This window comes from Cherax quadricarinatus, chromosome 19, assembly GCF_038502225.1.
Source record: "Cherax quadricarinatus isolate ZL_2023a chromosome 19, ASM3850222v1, whole genome shotgun sequence".
Taxonomy (NCBI): domain Eukaryota; kingdom Metazoa; phylum Arthropoda; class Malacostraca; order Decapoda; family Parastacidae; genus Cherax; species Cherax quadricarinatus.
In genome coordinates, this window is record NC_091310.1 from 6,826,254 (window position 1) to 6,846,967 (window position 20,714).

The 20,714-nt window shown below is 45.7% G+C and overlaps 1 long non-coding RNA gene across 2 annotated transcripts in view; it reads left to right on the top strand.

Moving 5' to 3' along the window:
* Positions 1-3,732: 3,732 nt before the first annotated feature.
* The window catches only part of LOC128688208 (uncharacterized), a 45,232-nt gene continuing 28,250 nt past the window's right edge, over positions 3,733-20,714 (top strand). Inside the window, exons 1-3 of one of the 2 annotated variants that reach the window (XR_011392205.1) lie at positions 3,733-3,974; positions 8,427-8,755; positions 9,687-10,055. This is a non-coding gene — a long non-coding RNA (uncharacterized lncRNA). Of the gene's footprint in view, positions 3,975-8,426; positions 8,756-9,686; positions 10,056-20,714 lie in introns of those variants that run through there. The other variant, XR_011392204.1, reaches the window with a different exon arrangement.

Consider the following 20,714-nt stretch of genomic DNA (forward strand, 5'->3'; position numbering starts at 1 on the left):
GTATTCCTCTACCACCTACACTATATCCCTCTACCACCTACACTGTATCCCTCTACCAGCTACACTGTAGCCCTCTACCACCTACACTGTATCCCTCTACCAGCTACACTGTATCTCTCTTCCAGCTACACTGTACCCCTCTACCAGCTACACTGTATCCCTCTACCACCTATACTGTGTCTCTCTACCACCTACACTGTAGCCCTCTCCCACCTACACTGTATCCCTCTACCACGTACACTGTATCCCTCTACCAGCAACACTGTATCCCTCTACCACCTACACTGTATCCCTCTACCACCAACACTGTATCCCTCTACCAGCTACACTGTATCCCTCTACCACCTACACTGTATCCCTCTACCACCTACACTGTATCCCTCTACCACCTACACTGTATCCCTCTACCACCTACACTGTATCCCTCTACCACCTACACTGTATCCCTCTACCAGCTACACTGTAGCCCTCTACCACCTACACTGTATCCCTCTACCAGCTACACTGTATCTCTCTTCCAGCTACACTGTACCCCTCTACCAGCTACACTGTATCCCTTTACCACATACACTGTATCCCTCTACCACATACATTGTGTCCCTCTACCACATACACTGTATCCCTCTACCAGCTACACTGTAGCCCTCTACCACCTACACTGTATCCCTCTGCCAGCCACACTGTATCTCTCTACCAACTACTCTGTATCCCTTTACCAGCTACACTGTATCCCTCTACCAGCTACACTATATCCCTCTTTCACCTACACTGTATCCCCTTACCAGCTACACTGTATCCCTCTGCCACCTACACTGTATCCCTCTACCAGCTACACTGTATCCCTCTACCAGCTACACTGTATCCCTCTACCAGCTACACTGTATCCCTCTACCAGCTACACTGCATCCCTCTACCAGCTACACTGTATCCCTCTACCAGCTACAATGTATTCCTCTACCACCTACACTATATCCCTCTACCACCTACACTGTATCCCTCTACCAGCTACACTGTAGCCCTCTACCACCTACACTGTATCCCTCTACCAGCTACACTGTATCTCTCTTCCAGCTACACTGTACCCCTCTACCAGCTACACTGTATCCCTCTACCACATACACTGTATCCGTCTACCACATACACTGTATCCCTCTACCACATACACTGTATCCCTCTACCAGCTACAATGTATCCCTCTACCAACTACTCTGTATCCCTCTACCCGCTACACTGTATCCCTCTACCAGCTACACTATATCCCTCTACCACCTACACTGTATCCCCTTACCAGCTACACTGCATCCCTCTACCACCTACACTGTATCCCTCTACCAGCTTCACTGTATCCCTCTTCCACCTACACTGTGTCCCTCTATCAGCTACACTGTATCCCTCTACCACCTACACTGTATCCCTCTACCAGCTACACTATGTCCCTCTACCACCTACACTGTATCCCTCTACCAGCTACACTATATCCCTCTACCACCTACACTGTATCCCTCTACCAGCTATACTATATCCCTCTACCACCTACACTGTATCCCTCTACCAGCTACACTATATCCCTCTACCACCTACACTGTGTCTCTCTACCAGCTACACTGTATCCTTCTACCACCTACACTGTATCCCTCTACCAGCTACACTATATCCCTCTACCACCTACACTGTGTCTCTCTACGAGCTACACTATATCCCTCTACCACCTACACTGTGTCTCTCTACCAGCTACACTGTATCCTTCTACCTCCTACACTGTATCCCTCTACCAGCTACACAGTGTAGCTGGTGGAGGGATACAGTGTAGGCTACACTGTATCCCTCTTAACTGTATCCTGTATCGGATACAGGATACAGTTAAGAGGGATACAGTGTAGCCTACACTGCATCCCTCTACCACCAACACTGTATCCATCTACCAGCTACACTGTATCCCTCTACCACCTACACTGTGTCTCTCTACCACCTACACTGTATCCCTCTCCCACCTACACTGTATCCCTCTACCACCTACACTGTATCCCTCTACCAGCTACACTGTATCCCTCTACCACCTACACTGTATCCCTCTACCAGCTACACTGTATCCCTCTACCAGCTACACTGTATCCCTCTACCAGCTACACTGCATCCCTCTACCACCTACACTGTATCCTTCTACCACCTACACTGTATCCCTCTACCAGCTACACTGTATCCCTCTACCACCTACACTGTATCCCTCTACCACCTACACTGTATCCCTCTACCAGCTACACTGTATCCCTCTACCACCTGCACTGTAACCCTCTACCACCTACACTGTATCCCTCTACCAGCTACACTGTATCCCTCTACCACCTACACTGTATCCCTCTACCACCTACACTGTATCCCTCTACCACCTACACTGTATCCCTCTACCACCTACACTGTATCCCTCTACCACCTACACTGTATCCCTCTACCACCTACACTGTATCCCTCTACCACCTACACTGTATCCCTCCCACCTACACTACCACCTACACTGTATCCCTCTACCACCTACACTGTATCCCTCTACCACCTACACTGTATCCCTCTACCAACTACACTGTATCCATCTACCACCTACACTGTATCCCTCTACCACCTACACTGTATCCCTCTACCACCTACACTGTGTCTCTCTACCACCTACACTGTATCCCTCTACCACCTACACTGTATCCCTCTACCACCTACACTGTATCCCTCTACCAACTACACTGTATCCCTCTACCACCTACACTGTATCCCTCTACCACCTACACTGTATCCCTCTACCACCTACACTGTGTCTCTCTACCACCTACACTGTATCCCTCTACCACGTACACTGTATCCCTCTACCACCTACACTGTATCCCTCTACCACCTACACTGTGTCTCTCTACCACCTACACTGTATCCCTCTACCACCTACACTGTGTCTCTCTACCACCTACACTGTATCCCTCTACCACGTACACTGTATCCCTCTTCCACCTACACTGTATCCCTCTACCACGTACACTGTATCCCTCTACCACCTACACTGTATCCCTCTACCACCTACACTGTATCCCTCTACCACCTACACTGTATCCCTCTACCACCTACACTGTGTCTCTCTACCACCTACACTGTATCCCTCTACCACCTACACTGTGTCTCTCTACCACCTACACTGTATCCCTCTACCACGTACACTGTATCCCTCTTCCACCTACACTGTATCCCTCTACCACGTACACTGTATCCCTCTACCACCTACACTGTATCCCTCTACCACCTACACTGTATCCCTCTACCACCTACACTGTATCCCTCTACCACCTACACTGTATCCCTCTACCACCTACACTGTATCCCTCTACCACCTACACTGTATCCCTCTTAATAGTCGTAATTCAAAGTAAATATTGTTTAGTTTAAGTTAGCAATGTCTGTTTACAAAATATTGGGAATGTAAATGATTTATCGTACAACATAAACTGAAACTGTCTATTAACTTTTATTGAGGAAGCATCTCTTATGTAATTGTTATGGAATATTGCGTTTATCAAAGCTTAAGTTAGCCTTGTCAAGCTTTACTGAAGCATACACCAGCGCCATCTAATGTTTAACTACCAAAGCCTGCAGCAGGAAGTCTGCCACTTCTAAATATAATGATTTTGAGTTACCTGTTGTTGCGTGAGTTTGTTCACTGTTAACACTCATATACTAGTTATTCATTGTGTATTTCAAGATGGTGAGTGAGGTTACTTCCTGCAGTGGCTAGAGACTTGGGAGTCAAATTATGTGAGGGGTGAGGTGAGCCAGTTCTAAGTTTTCTAGAAGGAAATTTTTAGCAAAGTCTGTGTACAAACTTTCGTCAGTGGGCTTGTGATCTGTAGACAAGAAGCTGTGATTATTGAATAAGTCTGCTGCAATATTAGAGGATTAAGCTGTTACCAACCCATCTTAGCACTAAACAACGATTACTTCAGGTAATGTTCAACATTATTAGTAAAATAACATCTTTTTTGACCTGTCCTCTAAATTAATTGATTCTGATCTGATCTGCAACAGAATTTTTATTGTTCATTACGTTTTTAAGCTACAATGATTGTTAACATTATTGTGTAATATTAACGTTACTTGTGAGAGAGAGCGAACTTTAAGTTTCTTAGGAATAAAACCCATATAACGCATTAATACTTTATTAACATACTGAAGATCCTTCAGTTACAGCCAAGTGGCAGTAGTGGGTATGAAGGTAGCGGGTAATATTAGTGGCAGTAGTGGGTATGAAGGTAGCGGGTAATATTAGTGGCAGTAGTGGGTATGAAGGTAGCGGGTAATATTAGTGGCAGTAGTGGGTATGAAGGTACCGGGTAATATTAGTGGCAGTAGTGGGCATGAAGGTAGCGGGTAATATTAGTGGCAGTAGTGGGCATGAAGGTAGCGGGTAATATTAGTGGCAGTAGTGGGCATGAAGGTAGCGGGTAATATTAGTGGCAGTAGTGGGCATGAAGGTAGCGGGTAATATTAGTGGCAGTAGTGGGCATGAAGGTAGCGGGTAATATTAGTGGCAGTAGTGGGCATGAAGGTAGCGGGTAATATTAGTGGCAGTAGTGGGCATGAAGGTAGCGGGTAATATTAGTGGCAGTAGTGGGCATGAAGGTAGCGGGTAATATTAGTGGCAGTAGTGGGCATGAAGGTAGCGGGTAATATTAGTGGCAGTAGTGGGCATGAAGGTAGCGGGTAATATTAGTGGCAGTAGTGGGCATGAAGGTAGCGGGTAATATTAGTGGCAGTAGTGGGCATGAAGGTAGCGTGTAATATTAGTGGCAGTAGTGGGCATGAAGGTAGCGGGTAATATTAGTGGCAGTAGTGGGCATGAAGGTAGCGGGTAATATTAGTGGCAGTAGTGGGCATGAAGGTAGCTGGTAATATTAGTGGCAGTAGTGGGCATGAAGGTAGCGGGTAATATTAGTGGCAGTAGTGGGCATGAAGGTAGCGGGTAATATTAGTGGCAGTAGTGGGCATGAAGGTAGCGGGTAATATTAGTGGCAGTAGTGGGCATGAAGGTAGCGGGTAATATTAGTGGCAGTAGTGGGCATGAAGGTAGCGGGTAATATTAGTGGCAGTAGTGGGCATGAAGGTAGCGGGTAATATTAGTGGCAGTAGTGGGCATGAAGGTAGCGGGTAATATTAGTGGCAGTAGTGGGCATGAAGGTAGCGGGTAATATTAGTGGCAGTAGTGGGCATGAAGGTAGCGGGTAATATTAGTGGCAGTAGTGGGCATGAAGGTAGCGGGTAATATTACTGTTAGTAGTGGGCATGAAGGTAGCGTGTAATATTAGTGGCAGTAGTGGGCATGAAGGTAGCGGGTAATATTACAGTGGCAGTAGTGGGCACGAAGGTAGCGGGTAATATTAGTGGCAGTAGTGGGCATGAAGGTAGCGGGTAATATTACAGTGGCAGTAGTGGGCATGAAGGTAGCAGGTAATATTAGTGGCAGTAGTGGGCATGAAGGTAGCGGGTAATATTACAGTGGCAGTAGTGGGCATGAAGGTAGCGGGTAATATTACAGTGGCAGTAGTGGGCACGAAGGTAGCGGGTAATATTAGTGGCAGTAGTGGGCATGAAGGTAGCGGGTAATATTAGTGGCAGTAGTGGGCATGAAGGTAGCGGGTAATATTAGTGGCAGTAGTGGGCATGAAGGTAGCGGGTAATATTAGTGGCAGTAGTGGGCATGAAGGTAGCGGGTAATATTAGTGGCAGTAGTGGGCATGAAGGTAGCGGGTAATATTAGTGGCAGTAGTGGGCATGAAGGTAGCGGGTAATATTAGTGGCAGTAGTGGGCATGAAGGTAGCGGGTAATATTACTGTTAGTAGTGGGCATGAAGGTAGCGTGTAATATTAGTGGCAGTAGTGGGCACGAAGGTAGCGGGTAATATTACAGTGGCAGTAGTGGGCACGAAGGTAGCGGGTAATATTAGTGGCAGTAGTGGGCATGAAGGTAGCGGGTAATATTACAGTGGCAGTAGTGGGCATGAAGGTAGCGGGTAATATTAGTGGCAGTAGTGGGCATGAAGGTAGCGGGTAATATTACAGTGGCAGTAGTGGGCATGAAGGTAGCGGGTAATATTACAGTGGCAGTAGTGGGCACGAAGGTAGCGGGTAATATTAGTGGCAGTAGTGGGCATGAAGGTAGCGGGTAATATTAGTGGCAGTAGTGGGCATGAAGGTAGCGGGTAATATTAGTGGCAGTAGTGGGCATGAAGGTAGCGGGTAATATTAGTGGCAGTAGTGGGCATGAAGGTAGCGGGTAATATTACAATAGCAGTAGTGGGCATGAGGGTAGCGGGTAATATTACAGTGGCAGTAGTGGGCATGAGGGTAGCGGGTAATATTACAGTGGCAGTAGTGGGCATGAAGGTAGCGGGTAATATTACAATGGCAGTAGTGGGCATGAGGGTAGCGGGTAATATTACAGTGGCAGTAGTGGGCATGAGGGTAGCGGGTAATATTAGTGGCAGTAGTGGGCATGAAGGTAGCGGGTAATATTAGTGACAGTAGTGGGCATGAAGGTAGCGGGTAATATTACAGTGGCAGTAGTGGGCATGAAGGTAGCGGGTAATATTAGTGGCAGTAGTGGGCATGAAGGTAGCGGGTAATATTACAGTGGCAGTAGTGGGCACGAAGGTAGCGGGTAATATTAGTGGCAGTAGTGGGCACGAAGGTAGCGGGTAATATTAGTGGCAGTAGTGGGCATGAAGGTAGCGGGTAATATTAGTGGCAGTAGTGGGCATGAAGGTAGCGGGTAATATTACAATAGCAGTAGTGGGCATGAGGGTAGCGGGTAATATTACAGTGGCAGTAGTGGGCATGAGGGTAGCGGGTAATATTAGTGGCAGTAGTGGGCATGAAGGTAGCGGGTAATATTACAATGGCAGTAGTGGGCATGAGGGTAGCGGGTAATATTACAGTGGCAGTAGTTGGCATGAAGGTAGCGGGTAATATTAGTGGCAGTAGTGGGCATGAAGGTAGCGGGTAATATTAGTGGCAGTAGTGGGCATGAAGGTAGCGGGTAATATTACAATAGCAGTAGTGGGCATGAGGGTAGCGGGTAATATTACAGTGGCAGTAGTGGGCATGAGGGTAGCGGGTAATATTACAGTGGCAGTAGTGGGCATGAGGGTAGCGGGTAATATTAGTGGCAGTAGTGGGCATGAAGGTAGCGGGTAATATTAGTGGCAGTAGTGGGCATGAAGGTAGCGGGTAATATTAGTGGCAGTAGTGGGCATGAAGGTAGCAGGTAATATTACAGTGGCAGTAGTGGGCATGAAGGTAGCGGGTAATATTAGTGGCAGTAGTGGGCATGAAGGTAGCGGGTAATATTACAGTGGCAGTAGTGGGCATGAAGGTAGCGGGTAATATTACAGTGGCAGTAGTGGGCATGAAGGTAGCGGGTAATATTACAGTGGCAGTAGTGGGCATGAAGGTAGCGGGTAATATTACAGTGGCAGTAGTGGGCATGAAGGTAGCGGGTAATATTAGTGGCGGTAGTGGGCATGAAGGTAGCGGGTAATATTACAGTGGCAGTAGTGGGCATGAAGGTAGCGGGTAATATTAGTGGGCATGAAGGTAGCGGGTAATCCTCTGTACTGCAGTGTCTGCATGAACCTTATTTGTTATATCACTGAAAATATGACTCTCAAAATCGTAATGACACGATTGCAAGCAAACCATTCCACGGGCGGGAATAGAACCCGCGATCAGAGTCTCAAAACTCCAGACCGTCGCGTTAGCCACAATAAGATTCGTCCAACTAGGTATGTTTCTACATCATATGAAGATTAACATAGGCATCACTTGCATTTGTGGTCACAGTGGTGCCTATGCTAACCTTCCTATGGTGTAGAAAATGCCTAGTTGGACGAATCTTATTGTGGCTAACGCGACGGTCTGGAGTTTTGAGACTCTCTGATCGTGGGTTCTATCCCCGCCCGTGGTATGGTTTCATTGAAAATATTTTGAGGGAATGAACCGACGGGGTTCATATTACATAGAACAAATTGATGAAGTTTAATGTCTGTGCTTGGATGGATTGGGTTACCTTCGGTTTAGTTTGGTTACCTTAACAGGTTTTATTCAGTTGCCCAACATATAGCCATCTATATTGCACGACTCTGGTAATATTTGTTAATTTAAATGTTAGAATATTGCAAATGTCAAAAATCGAGCCCCTAAAGCCTAAACTGTTATAAACTATAAATGAATATATAATACAAACCAAGGCGAATGTTGCCTGACGAGAACTGTTAATATATTGATTACATATTTTAATTTTTGTATAATACATACGCAATTTTAACAATCTTCAACTTGTCGGTTTTTCAAACCATTCATCACAATTTTAACAATGGTTAAAAGTCGTATTTTTTCAGCAGAGGTCTGAGAAGTGAAGCCTAATCATGAGTGTGTGGGCCAGGCGCTTGGCCACCTTCGTACCCCAGGATGCAGCTAGCACCAGACGGGCCTCCTGCAGTGCCTTGGATGTCTGCTCCCTCGTATACCATGACACTGTATCTTCTACGTCTTCCAAACACTGGCCTTCACCACTGCCTGACAAGTCAGTCTACAGATCGAGTCATCGGGCTTGCATCGGGCCCTCTGATACACAAATAAATGAACCTTCCACAGAATACCTGGGCCGTAAAAGGTCATCTCTCGACCCTTCTTGGCTGTCTCCAACCCTCAATATTAAGAAGTCGCTGAGGTTAGTAAAGGTCATGAATTTGGCAACCTATGTGGGATTTGCATCGTCTTCAGACATTGTCCCTTGATAACGGTAAGAGATTCAAGATTCATAGAATTGCATTTGGCCTCTTCCTTGGATAGAGCTTTACTGCCTCTTTCCCAGTGGCGTTGCTATGGTTGGTGTCTCCCGGGGCGGCATCTTTGGTGTCACCCGCATGAAATCCAAGGTCGGGGGGATGGGGGGGAGTTAACTCCTGTTACGTCACTCCTGCATGACCAGTGTCAAATGTTTAGCAATGAGAACGTTTAAGGGCCATAAACCGAACAGGAAAATGCTACTCAGCTTTAAATAATCATAGTAATATTGAGGAAACATAAAATCGTATACACTTTGAGTACAGGCAACAGCTCGTACAGTTATACCTCTTCAAGAATGCGAAAAAAAAAAAAATTGCAATATCAGTGAAACGCTAGTTCCGATTTGACCTTGAGTACATGATCAGTGAATCTGAGCTTACATTTCCTTGCCTTCAGTCCTGCAAAATCATCTATCATATCAATATGTAATCATATAAGAGGCTATATAGAAACGAAGGATTTCTCTTGTGTTGCTGCAGGACTGTTTTGTTCATTAGGGTCACAATCTCTAGAGGCTCTGGTGTCACCCGGGGCGGCTCCCCCCCCCCTCCTTCCCTTACGACGCCATTGCTCTTTGCCCAAGCGTTATGATCCTTATGAGCTTAGGGCTCTTCCCCTGATTAAAAACACTAAATTCCAATTTAGTGTTTGAGATAATTATATATATACTCAAGGTGATAGATTACATTAGCTGCATGTTAATTTGCATGGCTATTTTATTTAGTATTGCTTGTATGACTAATTGCTTATCTTTATAAGAGTTGAAAGATCTTATGGGTTAAGCTCTTTGTGATTCCAATTTCTTCCTGCAGGTTCCAGCAAACTAGGCTCATAGCAGAGCTAATAGGTGTGTGTAATGGTAGTTATTGCTTATCAGAAGGTCCGAGGCCTCTGAAAAGAAATTGAGGTAAGGGTGTGAAGGCTTTGATCCAAATATACGAGCTTCAGGCTCTTGGATCCTCTGTATACACATGTCTCCAAGCCACTCTGGAACACTCTCGAAGTACCACATCAGTTTGTGTGTGGGGGGGGGGGAAACTTTAAGCCAGGTAATGGCTTCATCAGTCAGTCCAATACAAACTGGCAGTGCCAGACAAGTGGAAAAGGGCAAATGTAATACCTATTTACAAGGCAGGTGACAGGTCCTTAGCTTCGAACTATAGACCAATAAGCCTTACCTCCATATTGGTAAATTGATGGAATCGGTAACTGCCGAAGCAATTTGTAGCCATCTTGAAAGGCATAAACTGATTAATGAATCTCAACACGGTTTTACAAAGGAGCGTTCCTGTCTTAGGGATTTTTTTTTATTTTATTTAAAATACAATACATAGCTTAACATAACCCCTTAAACAAGGGTTGATACACATTGAATATAAACACATTTTGAAACAATCTCTCAGAACGTACAATAGCAAATAAACACAATATTAACAAACACAAGAGGTTACACAAATATACTAGAAAATATCGCTTGTGACAAAACATAACATTAAGAAAGATGGGCAATCTTAACCCTATGTACACAAGAACAAGAACATAACATGTAGGTGACCCCTGTAGCAGGTTCAATAATATAATTAAATCCATAATCCCTTCGGGTATACACCATTTACATAATATTACTGGGACATATTGCCAATGCACAATACAATACAATAAGAAGAATATTATGATAAATATATAAATATATCGGTTACTCACAACCAACACAAATAATCAATAAATGAAAGGACCTACATCACAATCTCATGATAAAACAAAGTACATACTCTTACTCACCTAACCCCTCAGTACTTAAGTTCCCTACAGTCACACATACTCGCCTTACCACAAGTCTTACGAGTTAGCCACAAAACTAGAATAGCCATAAGCATTCCGCACTCATCTACAGGCTATACACATTATATAATATAGCAATAAAATGCTCAGTACAAACACAAAACCCCGTTTGCCAGGCCATAGCCGAAAAGTACATAAAGTACTTCAACAAAGAAAGAAGGCAGTAGACTCTGACATAAGACATCTATAACACATATAACTGCACCACCACATCCACTCACACAACCACATATACCTCAACCACGCATTACACAGATACACACAGCAACACAGCCTTTGTGCATACCCAACCCCGGAGACAAGCCCGTTCCATCCCCTGAAATTCAATCCCCCCCCCTTTCACAACGTTAACAATGCTCTCACACTCGTACTACGGTACCCTGCTGAAAAAGCCTGGTCCCAGCGACTTCCATATATTCCCCGATTACAACACAACGTTCTATAAATGGTCCCCGCCAACACCCTTGTGCGCACCTCCCAATCCCCATTCCTTCTCATCGCCCAGGATACAAAAACAAAATCCGCAATTATATACATGATTGCACGTTGCACAGGCGCCTCGACGCCTCCCACGTCCAAACTTAACGCCCTCAATACTGATATCCCCCCACCTCCCACTGTCCTCAGAATCTTATCCATCCATTCCCTGATACACCCCAAATTATCACAAATAACTACATGAAACGCAGTCTCCTCATCCCCGCACACCCGACACGTGCCCTCCACCATCAACCCTCTTTCCTTAAGTGCAGCACCCGACGGCAGTATGCCATGGAGAAAACGGAGAAATACCTCTCGCACATTTGGGCGCACGCGCATCAACCGTAATCTCTCCCATATATCCTTCCACGCATACATAGGGTAGATACTCTCAGCCTTCGCGACTACCTTCGCCCTTAAAACACGCTCTAAAACACCCACTCGAACTTTATTAGGGTCCCGTACATGCAGCAACGCCCGCAACACGTCTTCACACACCTTCATCTCCGACCCTCCCCACCACATTCGCACCTCTTCATGCAAGCCATTCACGCCCCTCCCTGCATGACCCCACACACGACATAACCCCCACTTCAAATAAGTACACTTGACTCTTAACCGTAAATCAATCAACCCCAATCCTCCTCTGTTGACCGGTAAAGTAACCACACTCCTACTCAACCATTCACACCCGGAACCCCAAAGAAAATGGAAAACCCTCTTTAACAGCCTCGTAACATCCGGACCTGCTAACTGATATACCGCAGCCACGTGCCAGACTTTACTGTATAACACATTCACAACAATCGCATGCTGATGTACTGTCAAATGAGTTGGTCTTAACCCATCCAATCGCCCCACCATTCGATCCACAACAAGTCCAGAATTAACCATCCTCGCCTCTCTCGTACTACTCATATACACTATTCCACACACTTTTATCCTGTCCACCATATTCCAACGTACATTCCTTCCCCAACTCTCTCTTCCCACCCAATCTCCTAAGACCAGTAATTTTGATTTTTCCACATTAACTCTTAACCCGGTAACCCCCGCGAAATTATCAATAACATCTCCAACCACACGTAAATTCCTCTGCGTTCACACGAGTAATGTAGTGTCATCCACATACCCTATTATTCACTGCTCTCCACTTCCTACTCCCCAATCCACCTCCATGCACGCTTCCACCTTTCTATAGAAAGGGTCTGTTAAACAGGCAAACAACAATTGAGACGGGACAACCCTGCCTAATACCCCGACCCATGGATACCCACTCGCCTAACTTCCCATTTACCTGTACACACACTCCCACACCTGCATACAATGTCTCTGCCCAACGCACCACCTCCTCCCCAAAACCCTGCCTCCTTAATATGTACCACAATACCTCACGTTCTACACTATCATACGCCGCCTGCCAATCTAACGCTAAGACAACCCCCCCCCCTGCTCCCCTCCCGACCCTTCCACAAAATTCTTTATAATACTATGCCCGTCATACATCGTCCTCCCAGACACACCATATTGTCCTGTCGCAACCACTCTATCCACCACACACTTCATACTATTTCCTAAATTTTTTGCAAAAATCTTATAATCAGCACACAGCAATGATATTATCCTAAAGTCCCGCACCGTGTCTTGTCTCTTACCTTTTGGCACTAAAACCACAACTGCAGTTCCTTGCAACCTGCCCATCCTCCCCTCCCTTTTCATCATATTCATTAGTTCTACTAAGAAGGACTTCAACACATTCCAATGACTCACATAAAACTTGCAGGGCAAGCCATCCAGACCTGGAGCCTTACCTCGTGCCATCCCCTCCAAAGCACTCCACACATCCCCTTCTTCAATATCCCCCCCCCAACGCCATGCGATCACTGCCACTTAGCACACAAGATACATTCTCCCCCAACCTCCCGAAAGCCTCCACATCCACCCCTACACTCAGTAAATTTTTTGCCAAACCACCTATCCACGTAACCACTCATTGCCTCCGTTGTTCTTAGCTCATGTCCCGCCCTATATCCACCTAAGTCCTCATGTACCACTAGCCTATCAATTTCCATAGCCATACATCGCTGCCTCTGTCCCCGTAACACACAGGCCGATGGGCGGTCACCCCACACCGCCTCTTCAATTCCACCCTGCACTCTCACCGCATCAAATCTGTCATTCTGCAAATCTCGAATCCTCCCTTTTAACAACTCGATTTCCTCCATGGGATACTGCCCTACCTGCACGCCCCTCTCATAACTTTGCAACCTACCCTCGAAATACTGCTGCAACCCGTACGTCATTTAACCCTGGTACTTTCCCCATCGCACATAAAACCACCGGATCCTCTCCTTAGCTACCCCATCCCACCACCCCAGCAAGTCACCCACATCCCTACCCTCTCCCCACAAATTCTCCCACATTGTCCTAAAATCTAACCCCGCCTCCTCCACCCCAAGAAGTCTCACATTTAACTTCCAATACCCTGGATACCTCTTAGGTAAGCTGGCCCAAGTAAAGTCCGTATAAACAGCTCTATGATCCGTGTATACAGCATCCACCGTACGCACACACATCACCCGCACACTTCTCGTCACATATAACCTATCGAGCCTGGCCGCGTATCCCTGTCTATGAAACCTATGCTCAACCATTAGGTCCCCAACTCCAATAACAGCCCTTAACCCCACGCCCAGCAAAAGATCCCTTAGGCTAACCAAAAAAACACCCTGCCCACCATGCTCACCACAGTGAGCTCTATTCCCTCCCCGGTCGAACACCTGACCGGACACACCTGTGGCACCTCCACTCGCCACGTCAGCCCACGGTTTCTTCCCCGGTCTCTGCACCGGGGTCAAGACATCATCGGAATCAGAGTGCGTTGCCGCCCTCTTCCGCCGAACACACTCTGCATCCATGGTCTGGTCGGGGGATGCCTCACACTGCACCTCCGCCGCCACCTCGACCACGGTCACCATTCCCGTAGAAGTGGCACCTGCAGACAGCTGGCTGTCTCTCCTCTCGTCCTCACTTTCCTCTGGTCCTACCACCGATTGTACATCATCCCCTGCTTTCTTCATCTCCAAAAACCTTTCCGTCAACTGCTCTAAAGCCACATCCTCTGCTCGTTCTCCTCCACTCAGTTTGGTCTCCCCTTCCACCAAAGCGGAGACTGTAGATCCTACAGGCATTGATGGGCTCGACCCCACCGTCTGAAACACTCTCTCCACCTCCTCGCTCCAAGACGAACTATGGCCCTTTACAGGCGTCCCGCTGGCAGACCCCGCCTTCGGGTCAGGCCCTCGCTCCGTCCTTCTGTCTGCATCCTGTCGTCACTGCTGCCTCTCACACTGTGCTGCCATATGGTCATAAGCGCCACATAGCCTGCAAGTCTTGCGCTGCCCTACATAATACACCATCACTTACATCCGGAAGTCGTCCAGGATGACAAACGACGGGATGGGATGCCTCAGCGTCATCTTAAAGGTTGAACGTACCCTCCGGCCAGCTGGCATATGCCCCATCCACCCAGGTACCTGCCGTTGCCAGATGCACAGTACCGTAACGTTCAAAAACGTTCTGTATATCTGCCTAGTCAGCTTCGAAAGGCACGTTACGTACCTTCACCCAAGTGTAGTGTCGCAACACGTGAATTAAACGAACTCGTATTGCCGAGTTTACGTCCACACAGCCATCTTGATACTGCTCCACCAGGCGCTCATACACTGCCGTTGATCGTAGCTTAACGAATATTCGGTAAGCCCGGTTGAGCAATACTCCATGCAAATCTTAAGAACATAAGAACATGGAAATAAATGGTATAAAATACCGACACAATGGCAATATAAACACAAATGCAGTATAATGTGATCCTTTATTGACTACGTTTCGCCCACACAGTGGGCTTTTTCAAGTCACAAACAGAACTACCTGGGGTGGAAGGAACGCGAGTATTTATAGTCCAGCTATAAATACTCGCGTTCCTTCCACCCCACAAAACCAGCATTCTACACCAGAGCACTGCTTACTCACGATGCATTACTCTAACAGAGTAAAGATCAAACCAGCGAGTGGCACAACCAATGAGTCGTCCAAACTAGCACTTGAAGCTGTCGTTAGTGGCAGGCTGCAAGTCAAATGTAATGCGATTTTATCGCTCAAAGAGGCCTTTGTTGTCGTCTGTACAGACGACACAGAGGCTGAGAAACTACTTACCACCACTGCTACTACCACTCTACGAGACCAGGGATTTCTTGTCTTGACTTCCCCAGCACTGAGGGCCAGGAGAACTGTGTTCCTCAAGCGACTCGACAACCTTATCACTGTACAGGCCACTGAAGAAATCAAGTCATCTATCGAAGCAAAGAACCCTTGGGCCAAGGTGGACTTCATTACTAAAATACCCAATGCTTCATCCATGCTGAAGGTCACCTTCAGTGACGTCAACATGGCAGCCAGAGCTCTCGCTGAGGGCCTGGCTATTCACTACTTCCACATCAACCCAGCCTTCATCGAAGCAGAGAAATTCCAACATATCTCACAGTGCTATAATTGTTACTCATACTTACACACCACAAATGATTGTCCTACCAAGGACAAGAAGTTCTGCTCCACCTGTGGCCGTGAGGGTCATGACTTCAAGAATTGCACTACTGCTTCACCACCTAAATGCTTGAACTGCAAGAATGACCACCATACTCTTGCTGCCAGGTGCCCTACCAGAAGAGACATACTCAAGAAACAACAACAACAAAAGAAACCCAACCCACAAGCAACCACATATTCTGCTATCGCCAAGCTTCAAGCAGACACTACCAAGATACTACATGCCACGCAAGCTGCTCCCACCACTTCCCTGCCAGCACCTATTGCCGACTCCACCAAGATTCTTTGTTGCATTATGTATGCTCATGTATAGAATGCAGCTGAGCCTGGTTCCTTCAACACCACCATCAATGAACTTTTCAAACTAAATAATATGCCTGGCCTCGCATTCCCTGCATCACCACCTTCCACTGAGATCCTAAAATCTACTGCAAATATTACCAGCATCACCGCTGCTCCACCGCTGTCACAACCTCCACTAGACACAGAGATGGACCAATCAGAGACCTCTGAGACGTCGGCAAAACCCACCAATGAGAGTCCACTACCGCTTTCATCCACTGCTAGAGCAACTGACCAGTCGGAAATCTCCCCTTCACCAGTTCAGCCACCAGCCAAGAAAGCAAAAACAGAAGACACTGCGGATGCACCTCACGGTGCCACTGTCACTGACACTGCTGCACCACAACGGGTCCGATATCTGAAGGGTGTATACTTCTACACAACCAAGGAGTATAAGAACACAATGCTGTCTTCAGAAATCCATCATCACCTCCAGGACGGAACAGTCAAGTATACCTACGACCAAACTGCTACATACACCACTGAAGACATGACCAGACTACTCACTGCCAACACCCAACACCTTGTGGAAGTCAGGTACACCTCAAAGAGAAAATTCAGGATGCTTCAGAATAGGGACCTTGAAGACGGTACCCTCGTCTAGCACGACTATCCATGACCATTCACCCAGCACTTTGCTGTCCGCTAAAGTTGGGGTGTGGCTCCAATCAACCCTGTAACTGCTGCCTCTGCCCGACTGCGCTTCTCTTTGGGGAAGTCAGCGCAAGATAGAAGAAGACGACATCCTCCAACCGGAGGGCCAAGAAAGAAGAAAGATGATTATCATCACCCCCCACCCGGGGGGCCACTGCCGGGTCACCATCTGGAGAAGACCTGGGCCAGAAGGACCTGCGAATCAACATGAATGAAAATGAACACCAACACACGACACTCCACACAGGAGAGCACAGCGCTAGCACGATCGACACCATGCATTGCCCTTCTAGGGCATGGTTGGTGCCAGAGCCCGAGTTTGTACCTTACAAGATGAGGGGGGTACTTGTGCCTCCTCCCATGGGAGACTTAGGTCTCAGACACTCCCTAGACAGGGAGCCAGTGCCGGGCCACCACTTGGAAGGGCCCAGGCCGGGAAAATACCGGCGAATCTTTAACAACAACACCCCAGGTAGTTCTGTTTGTGACTTGAAAAAGCCCACTGTGTGGGTGAAACGTAGTCAATAAAGGATCACATTATACTGCATTTGTGTTTATATTGCCAACATAAGAACATAAAAATGTAGGAACACTGCAGAAGGCCTACTGGCCCATACGAGGCAGGTCCTTATCAAAACGACATCTACCTAAAGCTACTCAAGAAACAACTCCCGCACCCCCCAACACCAATCAAACCCAGCCCCTCCCACTCGTATATCTGTCCAGTCTCTTCTTAAAGCTACCCAAGGTCCTAGCCTCCATCACCCCACTGGGAAGACTGTTCCACGCATCTACAACTCTGTTAGAAAACCAGTACTTACCTATGTCCTTTCTAAATCTAAATTTATCCAACTTAAATCCATTATTCCTGGTTCTTACCTGGTTCGACACCCTCAGTACTTTATTAATGTCTCCCTTGTTTATGCCCGTCATCCACTTATACACTTCAATGATATCTCCCCTCATTCTACGCCTCTCCAGAGAGTGGAGATTTAAGGCTTTAAGTCTATCTTCATACGGGAGGTTCCTTACACAGTAAATCATTTTAGTCATTCTTCTCTGTATGTTCTCTAATGAGTCTATGTCCATCCTGTAGTAAGGGGACCAAACTGAGCAGCATAATCTAAATGAGGCCTCACTAGTGATGTATAGAGCTGTAAAATAACTTTTGGACTTCTGTTACTTATACTTCTTGAGATAAATCCAAGTAATCTGTTGGCCTTGTTGCGCACACTGAGGCACTGCTGTCTTGGCTTTAGATTTCTGCTTACCATGACTCCCAAGTCTTTTTCACATTCTGTATGACCAAGCTCTACTTCACCTAGATTATAGCTTCGAGGGTTATTTTCATTACCAAGGGCAAGTACCTTACACTTATCCACATTAAACTTCATCTGCCATTTCTCAGACCAAGACATTAATTTGTTCAAATCGTCCTGGAGTTCATTGATATCCTCCTCAGAGTGAATTATACGGCCTATCTTTGTATCAAAAGTAAACTTACTCATGTCACTAGTAATCCCTTCATCAAGGTCATTAATGTAAATTATGAACAAGAGAGGGCCTAAAACTGATCCTTGTGGAACGCCACTAGTGACTAATCCCCATTCAGATTTCACTCCATTAATGGTAACTCTCTGCTTTCTATTGGTAAGCCATGCCTCAATCCATGCTAGAACTTTACCTCCTATACCATGAGCTGCCACTTTTCTTAAGAGTCTCTTGGGAGGTACTCTGTCGAAGGCTTTACTAAAATCCAAATAAACAATATCATATTCCTTATTACTGTCAACTGCCTCAAATGTTCTATTGAAGAACGTCAGTAAGTTTGTCAGGCAGGAACGACCTCTCGTGAATCCATGCTGAGATTCATTTATCAAGTTATGCTCTTCAAGGTGACTTCTGATAATGTCAGCTATAATTGATTCTAATAACTTGCCCACTATAGATGTCAGGCTTATTGGACGGTAATTTGAAGGAGTGGACTTATCCCCTGATTTGAATATAGGAACCACATTAGCCATCTTCCACAACTCTGGCACAACACTGGTAAGGATGGACGCATTGAATACACTCGTTAATGGCTGACTAAGCTCCATCTTGCATTCCTTAAGTACCCTTGAAAACAACTCATCGGGTCCCGGGGACTTATTTTGTTTCAGTTTGTCTATCTGTTTAATAACCATGTCCCTCGTGACAGTAATATTAGTTAACTTAAATTCATCAGGAACCAAATAATTGTTTATTACTGGAATCTCATTTACATCTTCCTGTGTAAAAACTGACAAAAAATAGTCATTAAATAAGGAACACATTTCCAGTTCATTATCCGTCAGCTGTCCATTCCCAGATTTCAGAGGTCCTACTTTCTCCTTCACCTTCGTCCTATACACTTGAAAGAACCCCTTTGGATTAGTCTTTGATTCATTAGCAACTCTAATTTCATAGTCACGTTTAGCCTTTCTAATCGCCTTTTTTACTTCTCTTTTAAGCTGAACATATTGGTCAGTAAGGTTAACCTCTCCTCTTCTGATGCGCCTATAAATTCCCCTTTTCTCCCCTAATAGATGCTTTAACCTCCCGTTAACCCATTTGGGATCGTTATTATTAGACCTAATTTCTCTCTGGGGAATGTATATACTCTGGGCACTGTGTACATTATTAAGAAAACAATCATAAAAGCAGATCCCTTCATATTCATAAGTATGATTATCGTCAATAAAATCATTAGCTAGATAACCCCAATCAAGATTAGACAGATGTTCCCTAAGTCCATTATAATCGGCAGAACGAAAATCGGGGATTTTTACTGTATTATCATTATTCTTGCATTCCCAATTAATGCTAAAGGTGATGGATTTGTGATCACTTGCGCCAAGCTCTTCAGTGATCTCCAGATTATTCACTAGTGTTTCCTTATTTGACAAGACTAGGTCTAGCAAATTATTACCCCTGGTAGGTTCAGTTACACTCTGTTTCAGAAAACAGTCCTGAACTGTTTCCATGAAGTCACTGGACTCTAGATTACCTGTCAAAGAATTCCAGTCAATTTGGCTAAAGTTAAAATCCCCTACTATGACTACGTTACTGTGTCCAGAAGCCCTAACAATTTCGTCCCAAAGAAGTCTCCCTCTATCGTGATCCAAGCCTGGAGGTCGGTATATTACACCTAGAATTAGTTTTTCTTGACCCTCCACGAACTCTACCCAAACAGACTCTGTTACTGCTCCATCTATTTTTATACATTTTTTTATGCAACAATTAATATTTTCTCGAACATACAATGCAACTCCTCCCCCCTTCCCATTACATCTATCCACATTGAATAACTTAAATCCCTGAATATTACACTCAGCAGTCATATCCCGACTCTTTAAATCATACCACGTTTCAGTTGTAATGAAGTTGGTAGAATTACCGACAATATGTAAAGTAAAAGGACACAAGTGCAACTAATGTGACATTTATTGTGGCAACGTTTCGCTCTCCAGGAGCTTTATCAAGCCATTACAAACAATACATGGACACAGAGGGTATATAAAGGTTCAGAGTGAGGTGAATACTAGTGAGGTACCATTTCGATGTTCACTAGTGGTAGTAGTGGTAGTGACAAAAGTAGAGCAATTAATTCGTACATGAGTAAAAGGATATAAAAGCTATTACTTGGGTAACATAAAAATAGGTTGGACAAATATAAACTGGAATGAGGCAGCTTGTTTCAGTGTTCACTCTGTGCTTTGTGTAGTATAACAGGAGAGACTATGTGATGGCAGGGTTTACTGTTTTCAGGAGGATTCTTGCTAAGACTTCGGAGATGGTGAAGCTGCCGTTGTTTTGTTTAATTGTATTCGAAACGGCGATCAGTGCTGATTCGAGGCACTTGCGTCTGCGGAAATTAGTTTCTTTGATCACTAATT